This window comes from Falco cherrug, chromosome 7 (assembly GCF_023634085.1).
Source record: "Falco cherrug isolate bFalChe1 chromosome 7, bFalChe1.pri, whole genome shotgun sequence".
In the NCBI taxonomy this organism is placed as follows: domain Eukaryota; kingdom Metazoa; phylum Chordata; class Aves; order Falconiformes; family Falconidae; genus Falco; species Falco cherrug.
The window spans coordinates 44798590-44820248 of record NC_073703.1 but is presented as its reverse complement, the minus strand read 5'-3'; the positions used below and the strand labels follow the sequence as shown (position 1 = coordinate 44820248).

General features: G+C 39.2%; 1 long non-coding RNA gene across 3 annotated transcripts in view; it reads right to left on the bottom strand.

Moving 5' to 3' along the window:
- Positions 1-200: 200 nt before the first annotated feature.
- LOC114018033 (uncharacterized) overlaps positions 201-21659 on the bottom strand; it is a 56295-nt gene continuing 34836 nt past the window's right edge. The window contains exons 3-6 of one of the 3 annotated variants that reach the window (XR_008733347.1): positions 20291-20536; positions 3561-3713; positions 3296-3444; positions 201-1855 (exon numbers count right to left, since the gene is read on the bottom strand). This is a non-coding gene — a long non-coding RNA (uncharacterized LOC114018033). Of the gene's footprint in view, positions 3445-3560; positions 3714-20290; positions 20537-21659 lie in introns of all 3 variants that reach the window. The other 2 variants (XR_003563428.2, XR_003563429.2) reach the window with 2 other exon arrangements.

Here is a 21659-nt window from a genome sequence, read left to right as displayed (position 1 = left end):
GTACAAATCCTCCTTGGATTCCCTGTGAGATACTGCAAAATGAATGTTACCCCAACTTCCCTTGATTGTAGCCTACATTAAGATTTATGCTGAGGACAGGAGGGTTGTTGAGCTAGTACTACCCTATTGTTTGCTGGTCACAGCAAAGATTCAGGAGGTAGATACTGATGTACAAAATTCAAGTACAGAGAAGCAAGGGATATAGCCTTTTTATTAAAACATGGTACTTAAGGTCTAAGTGCATGCTTTGTTTTTGTTGTTTAAATAATGTCTAAGAACCATTGTCCTGAGGTATAGCTTCCTTCCTTGGTAGGGTTACCAACTCTTTAACTCTGTCTGCAGTATGGGATGTGCAGTCCCATTGTTAGCGAGAACAGTGCTGTCATTACGGGATGATCATACAGGAAAATTATGCAGGAACAGTTCCAAGCAGGCAGTGTCCTGGTATAGTGCAGTGCTACTACTGAAGTCTCTTAAGCTCTTACATACAAAATATTATCGCTGTATCAACAAAACATCAGAGAAAAATTCTTTAAAATGTTATCCTCCAGAAGAGCCTTGCTGAGGGCAGGCAATAGCCAAGAGACTTTGGCTAGATGATCTGTTACTTTTAGGCAGCATGCAGGGACTAATCCGCTGGGGTTTGTGGGTCTATTTAAATTAGATATATGCCGGCAGTGCATTATTTATAACCAAAAGCATGAATAATTCAATATGCCCACTCTTAGCAGGTATCCAGCTTGTGCCAGAAGCCTGCATTAGATGCTGGCTTTCAGAACGATGAAGAGACTATCAAATAACAGTCTGTTTTGCATGTATGCTCCACTTTGCGCTTTCTTTTGTATCTTTCTAGTTTGGCTCTGTCTTTTGTCTGGGGAAGAAGAACAGATGATGTATTCTTTACATGATTCCCTTCATATGGAGATGACATACTATGTCTAAAACAAATTACATAAACCAATTTAGGATCAATGCATTAATTTCATTTCTGTTTCATTGTGATGGAGACAGAGGCATGTTCAAGACAAGGGACTTACAGGCAGCGTGGCAAAGGGACAGTACATCGCTCTTGGCCTAACCAATCTAGTCTGCTGTGCTCCACTGCACAGCTTGGGCTCAGCTGTGTCTTGAGGTTAGTTTATGGCCACCCAGCCTCATTGGAAAGTGTGTGCCACAGCACCCTTATGCTCAAATACTCAGTCTGTGTGGCTTAGCCTAAACATACTAATTAGGGATGGTAGACTTGGACACCTGATGCAGAAACAGGCTGTGTGAGCAATGGATGCAGACTACAGTCTGAATGCTGCTGACAAAAAAATGGGGTATTCAGACCACTGCATTGCATAGTCACGCAAAAGAGATCTCAAACACTGTCAGATCAAAGTCAGATGCAGTGGGATACTGAAACACAGGTACTTTCAACACAAGTTATTTCCCTGCCAAACTTCTATTTTCTTTCTTTTGGTTCCACTTCAGTGATATCTAATATCCAAAGGTGGGAGAAAACTCAGCCAGCCTACTCTCTGGCTCTCTCATATCTTTATAATCAGCGACCTGAGTTAGGGCCTTCTAGCAGGAGGTGTGCTGTTTCTTGTTGTTCTTTGAAATTTGGACATCAAGTCCAGTGCAAACAATACAGTATGCTAAATTTACCTGTCCATTCTGTTTCTAAGCTTCTCTGAGTGAGCTTACAATACTATTGCTTGTTTCTGCCCAGTCTCAAGAGTAATTGCAGGCATATTTGCAAACACTAGGCAACTTGGACAATTTTGGAAAGAAGTAACAATTCTTCAGAACACTTGATGTGCTGCTTTGTTTCACACAGAAATAAATGCAACAGAGATCTCCAGGTTCCCTGCAGTTGAAACAGAATGCAAGTGTTTTAGTTGTCAACATTGTTATAAAATCTTTGCTTGACTGTTACTGAATCGCTGAAGAATTTTGAGGTGCTTTGCTGGAAACTAAAAATGTTGATTCAAGCTCCCTGTCTGTGTGGCTACAGGTAATTAATTATTTTCTGTATGTTGGGTCCCAATCTGTATGCCTGCATAATAATAGCTCCTTAATCGAAACAGTAATATGAAGGGGAAAATGCGCCAAAGGTAGAGAGGCATCTGAGTATGACAGTTTGGAAGGCAGGTAGTTAGCTAAATATGATAAATACAGTACTTCTCCTGCAAGAGCTCCAGAGAGATCGCTTCTGTAGCCACTGAAATACAGCAGTTAGAGAGTACAGCCAATTTATAATAGTCTATAGAAACATTACACAAGTTTAGGTACAAATCAGGATTAAAACATCCTGCAAAGATGCTGCACAGAATTGCTAAACCAGGTGATTATAACGCCTCTGTGTGGAAAACTGCAAGTGTTCAAGATCATGAGGTGTATCACATGTGTCTTTAACAATGTAAGTTCTTTAAGTGTTGTTGCTCCAGGACTACGGAAAAGAGAAAACATGCTGTGATCAGTCATTGCTATGTACCTAGTCTCCTGACCATCACCCCCAAGACCTCTTATCAAGGCACTGCCCTTAGCTGATGCGGCTTAACAGAAAAAAAAAAAAAAGTAACAGAATTATAGAAATGGTAGAAAGTCCACACAGGAATACAAGGTATTCTGTGGCAGTATGGTGGTAACCTTATCTGGGAATAAGCAATAAGATCTATTTAAAATCCTATGTGAAAATATCCAGGTAAACTAGTGTGAATTCTTCATGATGCATTTTTCCTGTTTTAGCATCTTAACGACTGCTTATAATTCCCCTGTGCATGTGCAGTCAGTCAATTACAGAATCATTTCATAACCTCCCATTGTTTTTCTCCATCAGAAAAGACAGGTTTTGTGCTCCAACATGAGATTAAGCTCATTGTGGCAAAAAAAACCCAGGAAGATAAAAGCCTCACAAAATTGCAGTATGATCTGCAGGTAAAGTTTCGGCCCTTCTTGATGGTGGAATTGGGCTGAGAAGGGAAAATTCCTCCCAGGTACAGCAAATAATCAAAGAACTAAGTTCACTTCATAGTGTGTGATCTGAACTTGAGGTGGGACATGGGCATAAAAGGTTTATAATAGGATGAGAAGTACATGGTTTAACATGTAACTTTGGTCACTGAGTGACTTCAGTGGTTCTACTGTTGGTTCTGCTGCAAGATCTTCTTCTGTCCTACAAGGTGAACCAAAAAGGGGGAGAAATTTAGTCCATTGATGGCCTGCATGTGAAATTTATGATCTGAAAAGCAGAATCTGAAAGTCTTTTCAGGGAAGGAGGGCATGAGCTTTCATTAAACCTTGTTACCAGTTCAGGATGGCCGGTCATAGTTGAAACATTGGTGTGAGATTCTCTGCCTGTATAGAGCTGTGCTGACTGATGAGCTCGGGATCTCAGAGCTCGGGTAACTTCCAAAATGAATTTCCATCCACTGCTTCTTTTCTTTTAAGGCACTTCTAGAAAACAGAAAATACAAGTCATGCAAGTGATGAAGGAATCTGGGACCTAAAAGCTACTTTGTTGCTCTTCACAAACTTTGCTCTCTGCATCATAGCCAGTGCCTGTCACTTACCTGCTTGTAGAGGGAGAGAGTGTGAACTTCTATCAAAGCTGTATTGGCAAGATATTTACTGCTCAAACTCCTACTTCTTATAGGTGCTTGGACTTTGGTAGCATGCCATGATGGATTGGTATGTCAATGTTGCCATCATAAATCCAGAATAAACTTTTGTAAAGAAGTGACAAGGAAAAAAATAGGAAGTTAGATGTATGTGTGCATTGGTTTGGTTTAGGCTATGTACATTTAGCATTCTCTGAATGCTACAGAATCAAGATAGTTTTTAAGTAATGTGATATTTATTCCCATAAAACCCTATCTGTAAAAGTGAGATAGTGCTCCTCTGCTTATCTGGGGACCCAAGGCACAGCAAGATTAAAGCTGAATTTCTTTGGATGAAGTCTGGTTTTAGCATGTCTTTCCAGGGTAGGATTCTCGAAACACAAAGTATCTACAAGGCATTGCAGGGAGAGATCTCTACAAGGCCTGGTAACAATCAGGCCCGATTTCTGCAATTTCTGCCATGTATGACAGGTCAGGTTACACATGGAAGCTAACAAGTTGGAAGCTATGTATGCAAATGAAAAAGGAAGTGTATCTAGATGACTAAGAACTTTAAATGAATAAATGTTTCATGATGAAAATGCTGCCAATGTGAGAGAGACTGGCTCAAACTGAGGAGTGGAAAACAGAAGAAAACTCTCAAAAGGGTTACTATTAGATGTGAGTAGCACCCAGTGCAGCATTAATTGTTCATCCAGAAACCACGTGTATCTTTCACAAGCAGAGGGGACATGCACAAACCTATTCTGTCTGATTAGTGACCCTTGTCTTGCCACAGGGTCTGTAAGAGCTTTGCTGGTCTCATTGCATACAACGTCATGCCGGCATGTTTCTACCTCAAAACAAAAAAGGCATCTAATATAATTTCTTCAGTACTGGTGAGTATGGGTGTCACCAAGAACTCCCTTGAGGGCTCAGAAAATAGAGCAAGAAGACAGAGGAAGGATTTCTGTTCATTGAATGTGATATGTCTGATGATCTGCGCTTTGCAGATTCCCTTACCAGTTTGCATCTGGATTGACTAGCACTTAATTAAGCTTATTCCTGTCTAATGGGTCTCTGGAGGATTTGCTAAAATAATTCTGTTCAGTTTCTAGTGGAGAAGAATCTCCATGAAAACAAAAAGCAGGCTCGCTAGGCATTTGATGACAGATGCTGCAGACAGAGACCTTGGTCTGGAATTTCTTCTTCAGCCCTGGATATCCTCCATCGAGATGACCAAAGCAATGTAGGAAGTCTGCGATTACACCTTCTCTGGCATTTCTGGGATAACTAAAGGCTTCATTTCTCAGGGCTGTCAGTTTGGCTGCCTTTTACCCAGCACTAAATTTACTGAAGGTTGAAGGAAATTGCTAAGAATAGTATTTGGATTTATGGATGCTTTCTTGTGAGATGTGCTCCTTTTGAATATTGTTCAGACTAGGAAATACGTTAAATGAAGATGTTGTAATCCTGCGTCATGTCAAGCATGATCCTGTGGTGTAAGGTCTTCCTTTCTCAAACAGCACATGGACAGGAGCAGCTCTTACCTTGGGCAATGACACAGAGCTTCAGCTTAAACTTTCTTTCATGTGCTCCTCTCACCTACCCTTACTCCAATATATAATTGCTTCTTTTGATCCTTTCACCTACCACGACTTTTCAATCCTTATGACACTTTAAGCCTCAACTTTCAAGTTGTCTCCATTGAAGCAGGGTAACAATGGTGTTGGAACCTCTCTTACGCTTGCTGTGCTCTCGCTTCGGTGTGAATGTGAGAGCCTGGATCCTTCCACAGAGCACAAGTGATTCAGCAAAGTTTCTGCATCTGATTTCTTTGCTGACAAGCAGAACTGGGTTGGATATTACAGGTTGAGAAAGCCAGGGATTTGAGATATTACTGTATTAGATATTCCTGTATCAAACTTTAGACCCATTTGAATTTTTTGAATAAAAATGTTGATAAGCAAAGTATCAGCTGAAGGCAAATATTTTATTTAGACTTTAACTGCTTCAATTTTAAAGCAATCATTCTGAACCAAAGCAAGACAATTCTTCATTTTTAAAAAATGTCAAAACAAAGTGTTTAGATGACTTTGAAATGCTTTCAAGATGTAAATTTTAAAAATGTTGAAACTCAGCCTTCCTCACCAAAAAAACCCTCTGCAAATCAGTGAATTCCCATGAAGTGTATTACAGAAACACTTTCTGACGGGCGTTATCAGATCTTAACAATCCTCACTTTCTCCTGTGATGCCGGTCCTGGACCAGTATAACCATCTGAGCTTCACTTACGCCTGGTTAATTCCATTATGCATCAAACTTTGTGACTGAAGCATGTTAGGTATAGCACAGTGAGGGGTCAAGCAGAGCTACCTGTGCTGGTACCAGCAGCATAGCTGTGCTAGTGCTGTGCTGTGCTCTGCCTGCTAAGCAGAGTACAATGGTCTGTGTAGAGTGCTGAGCTAACAGATGTAAGCTGCTTCTGATACCCCAGCTGGGTTATTTAAGACCAGGTGATGTGCAGATATTGAATACTCAGTTGTTCTGTGTCAGTAAATCCTTTCTTTGCACAGTGGGATACAGCTGAATTGCAGCATTGTGCAGCTGCAGGTATGAGGAAAAGCTGAACTGAAATCAAGTACAGCTCTGTCTTCCCTTGTTTCAACAGGTATTCTGTTTAGCACACTTTGAATTTTTTGATATATGCCAGACAGGACAGACAATTCTTTTCCCCTAGTCTGCGAAGTATTATGTATGCTCACAGTACAGTAACAACCACACTTAAAAAACTGAGACAAACATAATTTAAAATGAGGAATTACTGTCTTATGCTTTGAGAGAAGTGCTGGAGAGCCACCACCTAGTGAGACAGCAGGGACCGAGGAGAACAGCACAGAATAATTTTGCTATTTAGCAAAAGACTAACTTCCCACTAGCTACAGAACAAAAGCCACGCAGGCATGAACAGGAGTACACCAGGAGGACAGTGGCCTGTTCCAGGAGGGTTTGTGGTACCAGAATGAACTGCAGTAGACTGCAGTGAAATACGTTTTTGCTCTGAGTTGAATTCAGACTGGACTCCTAAAACGTAGCGTTCTTTTCCTGTGTTTACCCAAGACAGGCTGTAGCTTACTTCTCAAATTGCCTTCTTGTCTGCTGGCAGCATCTATTGAGAACTGAAATGGCCAAAGACAGAGATGATGAGTAAAAATTGTTCAGTTGCCCCATTGCTCAGTGGATCAGCATCCTCCTTGCTCATGTCTCGCCAAATGACCAAAAATGAGGAAGGTAGGAGACCAAAGATGCTGCTGGGGGCAAAGTGTTGCACAATGGGGACCACACTTGTTGCAAGCCACAAAGGCATTACTCAAAGCTAGTAATAATATGTATTTCTTTGCAGTAAGAGTGCTTCTCTACTCCAGTCACCTTAGTTGACTGCTGTTTGTTGGGCTGCAGGGATTTTTTTATTTATTGGTGTGGCTGTGCACAGTGAGCTGTCAGGCAGAACCTCTGTGTTCTGGTGTTGTGTGTTTCTCTGTGTGAAGTAAGGTGGGACAATAAGGGTAGAGGAAAAAGGAATAACCTTAAAACCATTTCAGAGTCAATGTTAAAAAAATAAATTAGGTCATGTTTTGGTAAGTTTTCCATCTCTTCCTTCCATTTCTCTATGTTCTGTCCTACTAGTGGAGGCACACTGGCATAAACCCAAAGTGGGTCAAACTGATACAAACTGCCTATTTGTCTACAAAGCTGCTTTACTTTAAAGGGAGATTTTGGCACAAGGAGGTCATAGAGCCCTTAAGGTAACCTGAATACCTGCAGCACATTGATATCTCCCATTGCTGTCACACTGAAGTGAACTTCCTTTTATGTTAGACCTGATACAACAGCTTGTGCTCAATGGGATACCCATAGGATGTTGTACCAGGTTCTCAGTGTCTAGTAGGTTAGTATTAGACACTGGATTGAAATGGTGGGACAGGGTTATTAATCCAGAAATATATGTTTCTTTCTCTGTTACCATAGCTCTACTTGGACCAAGATATGTACAGAAGTAGGTGGTGGAGGGGGTGGGAAGAAGGCAAGCAGGCATGAAAATGGTGAAAATGACTGGGTTTCCTTTTTTGTTTCCTGGTATCCATTTCCCAGGCTTTATTCCTGCTGCCAGCCCTGTGCTGGGAGAAGACACAGAGCCCCATATAAAGGTTTATGTAACAAATGCAATTTCTTTTTAAAGCTTCCTTGAGTCATTTTAACCCACGGCTCTCAGAGAGTCAAAGTGATGCCTCACTGCTATGACCTGGCAATTTTCTTATGGCTTTATGTACTGATGCTGCATGCTGTTTAGATCAGCGGTAGGCTTGTCCTTAAGCTTAAGCCCTGGCAACAGTGATGATGGAAATGCCAGTGCTTGCCTCAATATGTCACTTCATATTGGTCTCCTGAGACAAGAAGTCCACTTGTTTCCAGAAAGGCACAATAATTTGTGTCAGCTCGTTAAGCTGGCATACTGCTGATTCAGGCACTGAACTCTAATGGAGCACTTTGTCCCAGCTCTGTAATGGCCTGTCCCTTGTATTCCCTGGGAGATAACTAGGATAAGTTCCTGGAGGGGAAAGGTCAAAGAACTCAGGAAAGATTGTTATTGTCAATCCAAATTAAAACTGAAGCTGGAAATATAAGATTTGAATACAGCTTTGAATAACTGGAAGGGGAAAAAAGAATCTATCTCAGGGGGTATATGTAAGTTTTAAGCTCAGGATGGACTAGTTTCTGCTTGTATCCAAGTCCCCTAGAAGAAAAGAAAGAAGGATTTAATAGATTAGGAATGAAACTTGGTCACAACTTTATTAATTCATTTTCAAGACAGAGAGGAAATCCTTATCAAAAATACCATAAGGACAAAATGCTAAGTGACCGGTTCAAAAGCTTAGGTCAAATAATTTAGCAAGAGGCAGCAGATAATATGAGAGGAACTGATTCAAGGAGGTCAAGCAGAACAAGTTTTTGAGCGATTTCTCTGTGGCTTTGGATGACGGGTAGTACTAAGCGGCTTCTGAAAAAATATGTAGGGCAGGTGTTTGGGATGGTGGATCCTGGCATGTACTAATTTGTAGGACGAAGGAGGAGTGGGTGCCATGTTTTGTTTGCACTTTGTTCATTTTATCTAGTTGCTTTTCAGAAGTTTGAATAGCTGAGACTAGGAGAGTGTCAGAAGGGAGAGAGCAAACTCATTCCTTCTGAGCTGAAATGACAGCTAAGAAAATTGTACAAGACTGCTCAGTTTTGCAGAGAAATAGTCATGTTTTGGGGTGGTGGTGGGGAGAGTTACTTCACAATAACATTCTTTTTGATCTCTTGATATTAAACAAACTTTTGCAGGTAAAACCTGCAACACCAGTTTATATGCTTAATTGGATGAAGGACTTTAATACAGCTGTAACTTTTATAACCTCTCCCCCATGCATTCTTCACCTGCTTTTCCTTTCTAAATAGTTGCAAATATTGCTAGACAAGCTGAAAATGGTCTCACCAGCCGCTCTTCCTATTAATTGACAACTTAAAAAAACCTTCAGCTTTCTGAGTGCTGTATTTTGCTGCTTTCTTCAGTTTTGTAGTTTTAAAGCATCTATATAAAATCCTCTTATTAATTCCATAGGATATAACTATTGAGTCACACTTCTATTTTTCTGTATCAAACAAAAAGCTGAGGCAGTTGAGCAACATCTGTTTGTGGGCTTAGACACCTCTTCCTTTGGTAATCATGAACCAGTTAGAAAAACAGGCTTTTCTTGGGAAATTAAATTTATATTGCAGAATCTTGCAAAAGTGTAGTTAAAACTGAGTAACCACTGAAGACATACAATGCTGTATTAAACCTCTCTTTGATCCCTGCCACAGTCTCTTTCTCTCCCCACCTCTCAGCGTAAGAATCAACCCGGAGGATTCCCATGCATTTTGTCTTTAAAAGCTGTCGGTGACATTTCTTTTGCAGTGTTTAATTTAGATGACATTTTATACAGAAACTTCTGACTTGACAAAAGGAAAATGATTCTTCTGCAACAGTGAACATTCAGTGAGAGTAAAGTCAGATTGGGGTGTCTGCTAACATACTCTCTAGGCATTTGCATTACTTAGCTGCTTTAATAGGTACTTTTTCAGCACTTCATTTCTGAATGAATTGAATTTGTATCTCTTCTACACTTCATTTAACTATTCTTGATTTTTTAACAGTGTATATCTATGAAAGCCCTTGACTAGCATTCAATTGTATCAGTTTAAGGAGAGCTTCTGATAAGTGTGGAGTAGCTTTTAGTCTTTGAATTCAGGCATGAAGTGGCCTTAATGAGCAAATTCTGGAAATGGATCTATGCCTGGTAAACACTGGCTACCCTTAGCAAAGTGATAAAGGCAGCCTCCCTATGCTCTGGATTATACCTAAAAGATGACAGTGTGGTCATGAGCACATTTTCTAGAAAGGAGTATGTTAAACTTGCCAAAAGCTGTTGGAAGCAGTGCTGCCACATGCCTCATCTCATAATCCAAAAAATGCCTTCAGGAGGGTGTTGTGTGCCATAAAGCAGAAGTATACACTAAGCATAGTTTTCTTCCTGGTAATTGCAGTGACTGGAGAAACCAGGAGAAGGTTACAACTGAAGTAGGTTTGATGGTAGGTCCTCTGGTTCTTATAGTGTTCTAATTTTTTTATGTGTATATTCTTGAATTTATAGACTTCTTTCTTTCTTTCTCCCCCTCATTTTCATTTCAGATAACCATGATTTATGTACTTACGGGCAAAAAACATTTTCAAACACCTTTTTAACTCTACATTTATTTCATGCTGCGAGCTAATTGTCTGGTGATCCCACATAACACATTTTGATCTGTCTATAAATTGGTGTACATTAGCATGTTCTAAAGGTTGAGCAGGATTTTGCTGGGGCAGAAGCATCTGCTCCCTACTCCACAGAACTGTAATTACACATTCAGGTTTAGATTAACAGAGTCTAATAGATGTAATCCTGCAGAAGAATACAAAGACTTTTGACTAAGGGTCATTATCTAAATGTTTCTCTAGCTGGGGTTGAAATATGTAGTAATGAGACGAAAAACATTCAGGAAACCTTGTTACATGAAACTATGTTCAGACACTGGATATAAAAGAACATTAATCATATTACAATGTACAGTGTGATGCAAATATGGAGCATTACTCTCTGCTAAAATGTAGTAAGTGTCTTACAAAATTTCTTTTCTGGCTCATTTTGAGAAGTTTTCCCTTTAAGGGTGATGATTATGGAAGTCTACCAGTGGCAGGTGCTATGTGCAGCTCAGTACTGTCATCTATGGATTTGTTAAAGTGGTTAAGGTATCAACAGGCTGTTTGTAGCTATGAAATTAGGCTACAGATCCAGATCATAACCCAGGCCAATGTGTTTGGGCAGGGGACTTTGGATCCTTGATCTAAAACTATATTTGAGTATGGTTAAATATTCCAGCAAAAGGCTGGAATTATCATTAGCAAGAACATATGCCACTAACACTAATACTGTGTGTAAAATGGACTTTCTAAATCATGTGTGCCTGTGTAAAATAAATATGCTCATGTCCCACTACCACATTCCTCCTTTTTCTAGTGTGAAATCAGAGGGATTAAGACTTTTAATTAAGACACCAGAGAAAGGAATGGTTGACTTTACTAGTGCAAATTAGTTTGAAAACAAAGAGCTTCTGCTATTCTATTTGCTGCTTAGGATAGACAGTTTTGATTTAACCATTTCTTTGAGACAGAGAACTAATACTGCTTTTAAGGGGGGAGGGGGACACAGAGTGTGTATTAGCTGCATATCCAAGAGATAACAAAAATCTCCTGTTTGAGAGGGAAGGATCCTGATTAAAGCAGGTGTGTTTGTAGAAGCTGAAGAAAATGATGTACCATGTATGACAGCAGAATTGATGAGTTTGTGTCTCCATGGGCTAAACAAGACCCAGTCATTTAGAATTCCTCAGAGCTTTTAGTAAATTTGGGAAGCTATGAGTATTTTGTGTGAAATATTGCTCTTCTCGTGCCCTCAGCTTTGTCAGATTTGACATGGAAAAATCAGTGCAGTTTAAATGCAAATAAATCTTGATGTATGTTTCTCACTTTAAGCCTCGATATCTCAAAACAGTGCTCGGAAGTAGAGGAATTAAAGCAAAAAAAGGTTGGGTTCCCCTCCTTGTCCTTTTATAGATCATCATTGTTCAAATGTTTGTGGAATTATGCAGTCCCCTAGTGAATTTAAAAGAAGCAAAAAAACCTTTGGGTTCATCCTCCATCTATATTCTAAGATTAAACTGGATTTTAAATGTAATGAGACATCCTGTATCTCATGGGGTCTTAACTGACACTTGTAGCAATGCAGCCTTCATGATAGAAGGTGGGGAGGGGTGAAGCCCAGAAAAAAAGCACAAAAGTCAGTAGTCTCAGATGGCACAAATGCACAATTACTGCAGAGGGGCTATGCTGCCTTACACTTGGTGAGGATTTTGTGCTTTAAAAAAAATTGTCTTTAAAACAAATATTCTCCATCAGATATCAGGTTCAGTTCTTTTTCAGGTCAAATAAGAATTGCAAAACTAACTTCTTCCCATGTTCTTTGGCTGCTGAGCTTGTCCAGCACCTTTGAATAACAAAAGCAACCAAGCTTGAACCAAATGAAATAGCAAGAAATCATGCTCTGCACTGTGGAAAAACAAAATCAGGATTTTGATTGTTTTTTTTCTTTCTTTCTTTACCTATGGTTTGCATCGGTAAATGCAAATGTTGGGAAACACTGTTTGCACAGCTCTGTCTTTAGAATTATACTTAGTGACCTATATGTCATATACAGTGATTGTGGGATCTTAATTTTTTTTTAACATAAGCCTATTGAAAGCTCAGGGTAACTTTCAGGCTATCGTATAGAAAGGCAGAATACTGATGGAATTCACACAAATCAGAAAATTCACCAGGAATCTTTCTAAGCATGGTTTCTTGAACTATTTTTTCCAGACCCAAGCATCTAACTTCAGGGTTCAGGGAAATATCCCATTCAGCTTCATAGCTTTGACCTCTCTTCTAAAGGAAAGATGGGCACCAGTGCCTCACTTACACTTAACAGCTAATACTTAAAACACACATATGGTTGGTGAGACACCAAAATAAATATATTTTTTTTCCTTTTGCTTAACTCCATACAAAGTTAGTTGTACTGCTCAGGAGACAGTATCCTGCCCCAAAAAGTTTTGTAGTCACTGGCTAAATCTCTGCCTCTCTAGTTTGATTTCACAAGATTCAGCAAGTCAAGACTATTACTCTCTAGAGTGGTTGTTGGAAGACTTGTTTGGAAGACCCCGTTGTTTGTCAGTCCCCATTTCAGTATTTTATGGCAAGTGAAAGAACTTCTACAGGAGATGCTGAGATTCCAATGAATATCCTGAAACTTGGGGTACATTGAAAGAAGAACTGGATTCACTTGGGATTGGGCACGTTTGAACTTGTGTTCCTATATGGAGAAAGAAAATTTCTATTTCAATACTAAGTTTCAGGTGGGACATCTTATTTTCTATGCTGCCTGTGAGGGAAAGATATGTTCTGAGAATGTCAAACATTGCGGAGAAGTGTGACACAATGTGTGCTCCTGCCAGAACTGTAGCAGCAAGATGACAGGTTTCAGTTTGTGTCATGCTGTGTGGTCACTAGCAAAAAGGATGAAAATGGATGTCACAGGGACGTATAGTATCAGAGAAAAGGAAAATTGTAGCGGTACCCAATGTAACAGCTTGCCCCATTTGCAACCATAGTCCTTTGTGCCTTTCCTTTTGTTCTCTTCTTTTTCTAAGTGTATTTAAAAAGGGACGTTTGTGTGTTTTAAATGACAGACCCAATTTGTACTGCAAACTGTTGCTAGCACGGTGTTTTGTTGGTTAAAAACTGGCAAAATAGTATGTACCCAAGAGCTGTGTCAGCAACAAAACCCTAGTGCTGCTGGTTTTTCATGGGGAGGTGGGGGGCAGGGGAGGGGGGAAGGGGCAGAAGGAAAAAAACCAACCAAACAAACCACAAATTCCTATGACTTGTACTTCATTTGAAATGTGGTAACAATCCCAAGGCTGTAACCAAAGGCTGTATTTGGGAAGGAACTTGATTTATATATGCTGTACTTTCATGAGAATATTTGTGGCTATAACATACTGGCAGATACTTCAATATTACACTTGAGCCGAGTCAATGGAATGAAAATAAGCTTATTTCAAAGTGATTGTCTATAGCGGGGTCCAGTATGTATTAAATGCAAAGCTCTGGAAATTCAGTTTGGTGCTTTCCTGAGTTTCCCCACACAGAAATTGCCTCAGCTATGCTGTCTTAAAGTGCTCAGCAAAAAGGGGTGCCCCGATTCTGGTCAGCTCTGACACAGCTACTATAATAAATAAAATTAATGATAATAAAAAACCAAACAGAGTTCTGGATTCCTGAGACTGCTGGACTAGTCAGAAGTTCATACTTGTTTCCCAGTTACATCAGTGCTTCATGGGTGACTCAGCAAGATACGAATGTTGTAAGTGGAAAACAACCGTGTCCGTGATCAGTGTATGCTATGGTATTGATTTCCCAGTTTTCCTGGAAATACTCTTGCTCACAGCTGCTGTGGCATGGAGCAAATTTACTTGGCTATGTCAGGTGTGTGTGTTGTGTGTATGGGAGCAGGAACACAGTTGTGTGCATGTAACCTGATCTGAGATTTCATCTAGTTACGATTCCATTGTGCCACTTAATTGCTGCATTCTCAGGTCTTCAGTAATAAATGTGGTTTCTTAACCTACAGTCTATAAGTTGCCAGACTAAGAATTCTGTTATAATTGAAAAGCTGTTTGGAAATGCTCCAGTCTTTTTTTTTTAAAGTGAAAACTGCAGAACAGCATACTGAGAAAGCAATTTATTCATAGTCAGAGGGGCAGGTCACTGTTTCAGAGTCAGTGCGGTTTCAGTGGGTTTGGGTCTTTTTGATTAGGATTGGGGTGGGAGGGGAGTTGATCGGAGGGTTTTTTAATGAACTCCAGGTTTTGAAATATCTCATCGGAAATACTCAGCTGTTCACATAGCAGTCAATTTGAAGCATGTAAGGTACATGACAGCCTTTCATACAGAATCCACATAATCTAAACATTAAGGTAATTCGGGAAGTGTTGTGCATTGTGATCTGCTGTTTTCTGCCTCTTCTGAAAATCAACAAAACACTGAAACATAGTTTGCTTGCCCTCAGGATACGATTTCACTACTCTTGTCTAAAAACATCAATTTGGTAGTTTTAGGAAAGGCACTCTAGCACGTAAATGTGTTTTCTTTTCGGCTCTTATACTTCTAAGCAAGAATATATAAAATTAAGTACCATTATGGAAGCTGAAATTGAAAGGCGTCCCTTTATTAAACAATGAAATCCATGTAAGTACAATTTAACCTGTAAAACTGATTCCTATAGTAATTATGAGGAAAAAGAATCCCTACCTGGGGAAATTCCAAATGTTGATTTATTTAATAGGTTGTGTCAAATGCATTACAGCTACAGTATGTCTGAGGAGACATATTAAATAGAATATAACAATGTCCGTATTTCATGAGAATAGGGACAAACAGCAGTTTTGCCAAGCTTGCTTAGTGATTTGCATCCTAACAGGTAATGGTCAAATCTACGTTCCTTGATCTATCTGGATGCTGTCACTCCTTTTGCAGGTGGCTAGGAACTGGGGGTTGTTATGACACAATGTTTTGTGGCTTTTAGTCTTCTACAACAGTGTTCAGGAGTGTTTTGCAGCTGGCAAATTGAAGTCAGTGAGGTTTGAAGTAGATATTTTACAGATGGCCTTCATGTGACTGAGGAGCAGAAGACTCACCTTTTCCCATCCAGTGTCTCTGTCCTGTCGAAAGCTGTTCTGTGTATAAAACAAGTAAATCGGCTATGCTGTTGAAAGACCATGGCACAGAAGAGATGTAGGGCACAGCTGCAAAACCCAGTCCTTGCTGACACCCCACTTTAGGTACTGTCCCAGGTGCCTCCAGAGTAAGGATTGACCTTGCACACTGGCACAGGCCTGCGTGCCTTGAGGAGGGGCTAGTAAGGGAGAGGTTATGAATAGAAATTGTCTTAAGAATGGGACACAGGTGAAACGTGCTGACTTTCATAGCTGCTGGGCCACAGAGGAAGAAAAGCTGCAGGCTAATGATTAGTACCTTCTCTTTTAAGAAAGGTGGCCAGTTCTGTTCACCAAATCATGCAGATGAGCGAGTACCTCAGTGATGGAGATACTGGAGAAAAGGTGAACATTCCAGACAGCACGTATTTCCTGGGAAGTCAAAGGCAGCTGGAGTACTTGAACCACAAACGTATCATTGGATCATTTCTCAAGTTAGGAAGAGAAATGCCTAGGGTGGAAAATGACCAGGCACCTTGATCGTCACCAGGACTCGGGCTGTGCTGTACTGTGCCTGTCTAGTGGAAAACACAAAGTGCCACACAAGTTCAGTTCTCTCCAGGGTGGAAGCTGAGCAGGGGTGTTGAGGATCTAAATTGTGGGTTTATGTGTTTAAAGGGGTATTTAAATAGTTGGGTCCCTGTGTGAATCTACGTGATAATGAAATAGAAACTTTGTTTACATTACAGCCTTGAGACCTCAGCATTTGACATAGGATGAAAAACTAACTAGTTTTTTATTTTAAAAAAGTCAGTCATCACACATTCCTTAAGTGACGACTCTTGTATCCCTTTATAAAAAGTGAACAAAAGCTTAGTGTAACTTGCTTTTGTAAGTTATGATAATCACTATGTGATTTTTACATTCAGTTTGCCTAGTTTTACTATTTCTACAGTGAAAAGACAGATTAAGTTGGCACTAGAACTTCAAACTAGTCTCTGGAAATACAGCTGGCTCTGACTCATTTCTACAAATAAAAATGCTACAATCTAAACTCTAATGAGCTGTGAGCCCACTGCATGTAAGACAGAGGAGGCTGTACATCTTGCACTCTTTTTGTACCCGCAACCTACAGGCTGCCTATGCAGACAAACAAATTTTCTTTTCTGGCAGCAATAAACTGTCTAGATAAAGGGATGCAGTCATGTAAAACTGGAGACACTTTCTAGAGTAATCCTGGGTCTGCATATTTGGCAGTTCTGAGAATTCTAAATTCAGCTATAAAATAATCAGAATATTTAATACCTAGAATGATGTGAGAAGTTTGAAGGTTTAAAAAAATGTATCTTTTACAGAATTTGCTGATGAGTAATCATTAAAATGATGATTTATATTAAATTTGTGGTTGTTGTAGGCTTTTGAAACGGTAATCTAATGCCATAAATGCGGCAGCTTTTGTTATATAAGAAATGGGAATGAACTACAGGCTTTCTGTTTAGTGGGGTTTGTGACTTTTAAAGAATAAATTTTCTTAAATTTTCAAACAAAAGGAGGAATTTAGGTTTCCTATAAAGTGAAATTCATGTAGGAAAGCTGAGGTTTTGGGTGACAAAATTATTTTGGTTTAAAATGAAAATATGTCACCCTAATTTGACCCCTTATGAATTTTCTAGAAGTTTTAAAATTAGTTTTAGACATGTTATTTTGGACCAAAATCAAAATGTTCTACTCTCAACAATGTCAAACAGGATGCTTTTAATGTTTCTCCTGTGTTTCCAAAATGAAACTTCTTTGAAATAGCTTAAATAAAAAGATTCACGAAAATGTTTTCCATATGAAAAACAAAGTTGGCAAATCTTTAAGCCAGTTTCTCTAGAAATAAGGTTTTAGTCTTACACTGCTGTTCAGCATGTTTTTTAAGGTCATATCTAATCCCACAGGGAACAAAAACGTAATGTGGAGGTGGGGGATTTGGACTCAGTAAAACAGTTCTGCAGTACAACTAAAATGTATGGTGCACTTTGAGGAGTGTTTCATAATTTCTGAGTGTGCATTTTCCAGGCTTTTCATCATGTAGGCAGAAAAATAATTTTGCCTCTTTGCATATGAGCCCATCTACAGGCTAGCAAAATTTAGTTTGGTATTGATGGCAGGGTGATTTCCAGGAATGGAAGGTAAGTATCTCTAGATTTTCCACCTTGCCTACTCCACTCCTTGTAACCCACGTAACTTCACTGACCAGTGTTACTCCATGATCTCCACTGAGGCATGGAGATAAAATTCTTTGTCAATAAAGCAACAACTCTTCTTAAGAGGCACTTTTCTTATTGAGGAATTTATTATCTTGTCTAGGGCAACTATATTTAAAAAGATGCAGACTTAATACAATGTTTCTCTTAGTCCCATTAAAATATTTCTTACAAAGTCAGTAATTCTTGGAAGTTAAAAAAAAAAAACCAGCACACACACACCCCCAAAAATCACCCCATTTACCAAAAAAAATTACATAATCTGAATGTACAGTCAAGATGGTACTTTGACTGACATCAGTGCATGCAGAGGCAATGATCTGACACTGAATCTTCACTCAGACTGAGCCACTAATTATCGCAGACAGCTCAAATACCAAGTTTGACATAAAATTTGTGCCCATGCACTTTTGAAGGAATTTAAAGCCAAGTATTTTCCTTATTAAAAAACAATTAAACTCCTGCCTGTATTTCCGCCTCATTTCCCTAGAAGCCAAAGCCTGGCTTGAACCAAACTGATTCTCAGATATATTCTTAGAAATGCAAACAGTTTGAAATAAAAATGGATCCATGTCTAAACATTTCCTAAAGGTTGTTCTGCAGATGACTGTAGTCTAGAATCCAAATCCAGTCTGATTGTTTTCAGTATTGGTGGAATTTTGAGATCAGAGTTACCATTGAAGGGTGATTAGAAATATGTTGCTTAGGCCACTGACACATAGAAGCAACTTGTGTGAGATTTTGGTCTGAATTACAGTTTCCAGGTTATCAATTCAGGTTTGGGTTTTTTTCCAGCATCTAAGACTAAATTTGTGGTTTACTCCCAGCAGTACCGAGATCAGCTCACAGACTTGCACCAAAACATCATCAAACCATAAGGTTTCTTGTGAAGAGATTTTCTTAAATCCAAATCATATGTTTTTTCAGCTGAGTTTTGCTTTCAGATTTGGATTTATTTGGAACTAAAAATAGAATGAGAAATTCAGGCAGAATAGATTTGAGAAAACTGCTCCTAGTGTGAGGATAGTAGCTCAAAAACAAAGGAAAAACTGTACAAGGGAGGAAATGCTTTATAAACACTCTAATTGTGACGTTTATCCTGTAGAAAAAGAAAAAAACACTAAATTTAGGAAGTCATATGCAGAATATGTTTCAAATTGTATTTGCTAAATTATATTACTATAATTATATATAAATATAGATTATGTTATGACTATTTGCTGTAATCTACAGAATTTTGCCACAAAGAAGGAAGCCCCAAAATCTAGCAGAATGGCATCAGTAAATAATTAAGTGCAATTTTGGTGTATTTCCAGCTGAAAATTAATTTGAGGAGTACTGAAATTAAGTAGGGGGGGGTCATGTTTCTGTGGAAGAATCAGCCCGTGAGATGGTACACTACTAAGACAAAGTGAAAGGCGTTCTTCCGTGGCTGACAGGTGACAGCACCAGAACAGTTTGCAGCTGCCAGAATAAGCCTATATCCTTGCATGTGAGGCTTGTAATATTGATCCTCACGCAGTGCTTTGTGCTGACTGCATTTTTACGTAGGAAATCACCATGGCTGCTGCAGAAGACTAATTAAGTTGTGGGTTTATTTCCTGTCTTTTTCACTGGCTCTGGTTTCTGTTTTTGTTTTTGTTTCCCCGGTATAGCTCTGCTAGCTTCATTTGACCTGTTCCTGATGTAGGAACACAAGGAAGGTTTTTATTCTGATCTAGGGATATCGATACAGTCATTGAAAACTCTATTATAGGAACACCTTAATCCTACTAAAACTTATCCTGATTTAGTCACTGTGCTGTTATGACAATCAAGTTGACAATTTAAACTTGTGGATCACTAATAATTAACAATAAAGTTATCATTAATAAAATTATTTTCTTCAAGTTGTCAAGGTCCTATCAGTCATCAACTATTAAGAACAGTTTGGGAACAGCAGAACTTGGGCCAGATTTAGACCAATTGTCATGAGCCTTTTAATTTTACTACTTTGACAAAGCTACAAAAACCAAAAGGAGCAGACTCCCTGCAGGCAGGGTGCACACAGAACCTGTCAAAGTCATCAATTGTGGATTTCCAGCACCAATCAGAAGAAACTGCATCTTTATCAGTTTATCAACCCTCAGCATTTAGTTTTACTTTAAGACTTCCCAGACTCTTGTATTTTCACTCCAAGTAGCAGCTCATATGACTGTGTATTTTAGGAGACACCTATAATCCAGCCAGGGAATCAGACACAGATGGATTGCTCCTAATCACCCTAGCTAAAACGTTCACTTGTAAGTGTGGGCAATTCACCAAAAGCTCATGCCTAGGACTGGAAGAGTTTGGCCAATCTGATGATTCAGAATTTTTAACCAGATTAGCATATGTTCCCCAATGAACCTACAGGCAAGGTGGTTCTCTAGTAAAAAAAAAAAAAAAAAAAAAAAAAACAAACAACCAAAAAACCACCACAAAAAACCAAAAAGGCAATGATAATGATAAATAAAAGATGTGAAGATAGACTGAAATTACCTTAAGTGAGATTGGACAGAAACAGAAGTAATGTAGGATATTGAATAAATGGCAGATCAGGAGCATGGCCACACTTCATGAGGGCAGTTCTCCAACGATGTTGCATACACAACCATCTCCAGGCAAAGTGTTTCTGACTTCAGTCACCTCTTCTTCCCACGTAGTGACTCCTGCTTGGCTTTTTGTTTCTGGGTTGGTTTGTGTTTTGTTTTTTCTCCCAGTGACTAAGCATCTAATTTGAATCAACTGTGGGAGAAGACAGGATTGAAGGTAAAGTAGTGCTTTTTATTATTCAGGTTGTCATTAATTGATGTTTTCAGTTCACAACATTTAAATGAAATATTCACGCAATCGGGCCAGTTGTAATTCAATCACAAACCCATCCAACTACCCTGAGGAATCTCATCAGGGCTCCTTAGGCAGCAAGAAAGAATTTTAATTAGAAATTTGAAGTAAGCTTTCCTCCAGTTTTGCCAGGAACAAAATGGGCTGGTGCTTAGTGCCTCCATATGGGGAATTAAAGCCTTTGTAAAATTAGCATTTAAAGAAACAACTAGAACTTAAGACTGTGATAGATTAATCTATATTTGCACTTTCTGGTAAGTCCCAGTGAAGACTCTGAATGTCTAGGTAGAAAGTATACTACCACTTCTGTATTTTTAAAAGTTCTATTGTATACTAAAAATCGATGAATTATTTAGTTGCATACAAAGCTATCTTTGAAGATGCAGCTAGTAAATAGGAGGTAGAGAGAATTTTTAATTGAAAATTGCTATTTAGGCATTTTAAATGGGTCACATGGGATTCCCCTAAGAGGCATTTTGCACTGTTAGAAGAATTCCAGTAAGATGCTTGCTCCAAACCCAGGGCAAGAGGTGTAGCAATAGGGTCAGTTCCCATCATTCAGAAATCATGATTCTTAAACTGTTCTGATTTTGAGGTATATGATTCAACTGCAATAAACTGGGGGAGGATGGCAGGGGGAAGTTACTTGAAACTGTATTAAGTTGCTAGAGTAAGTAGATCAGGCTTTCTAGTCTTCAGTAACTTTGACAGCTGGAAAATTGCTGAACAAAACCAGTTCTGACACCTGTACAGCATTTGGTATCTATTGTACATGTGAGTACAGTGCAAGGGTTGTCTCTATTACAGTAGCATCTAGCACTACACTCCTAAGCCAAAGCAACACAGTCACTAGGTGGTAGATAAGGTGTGGGGTTGTGGGTTTTTTTTGGGGGTGGGGGGTTGTGGGTTTGGGGTTTTTTTTGCTTGTTTGGTGGGCTTGTGTTTAGGTTTTGGGTTTTTTTTTTTTCTGCTTGGGAATTCTAGGTTTGTTTGGTGGTGGGTTTTTTTTGGTCTTGCTTAACTG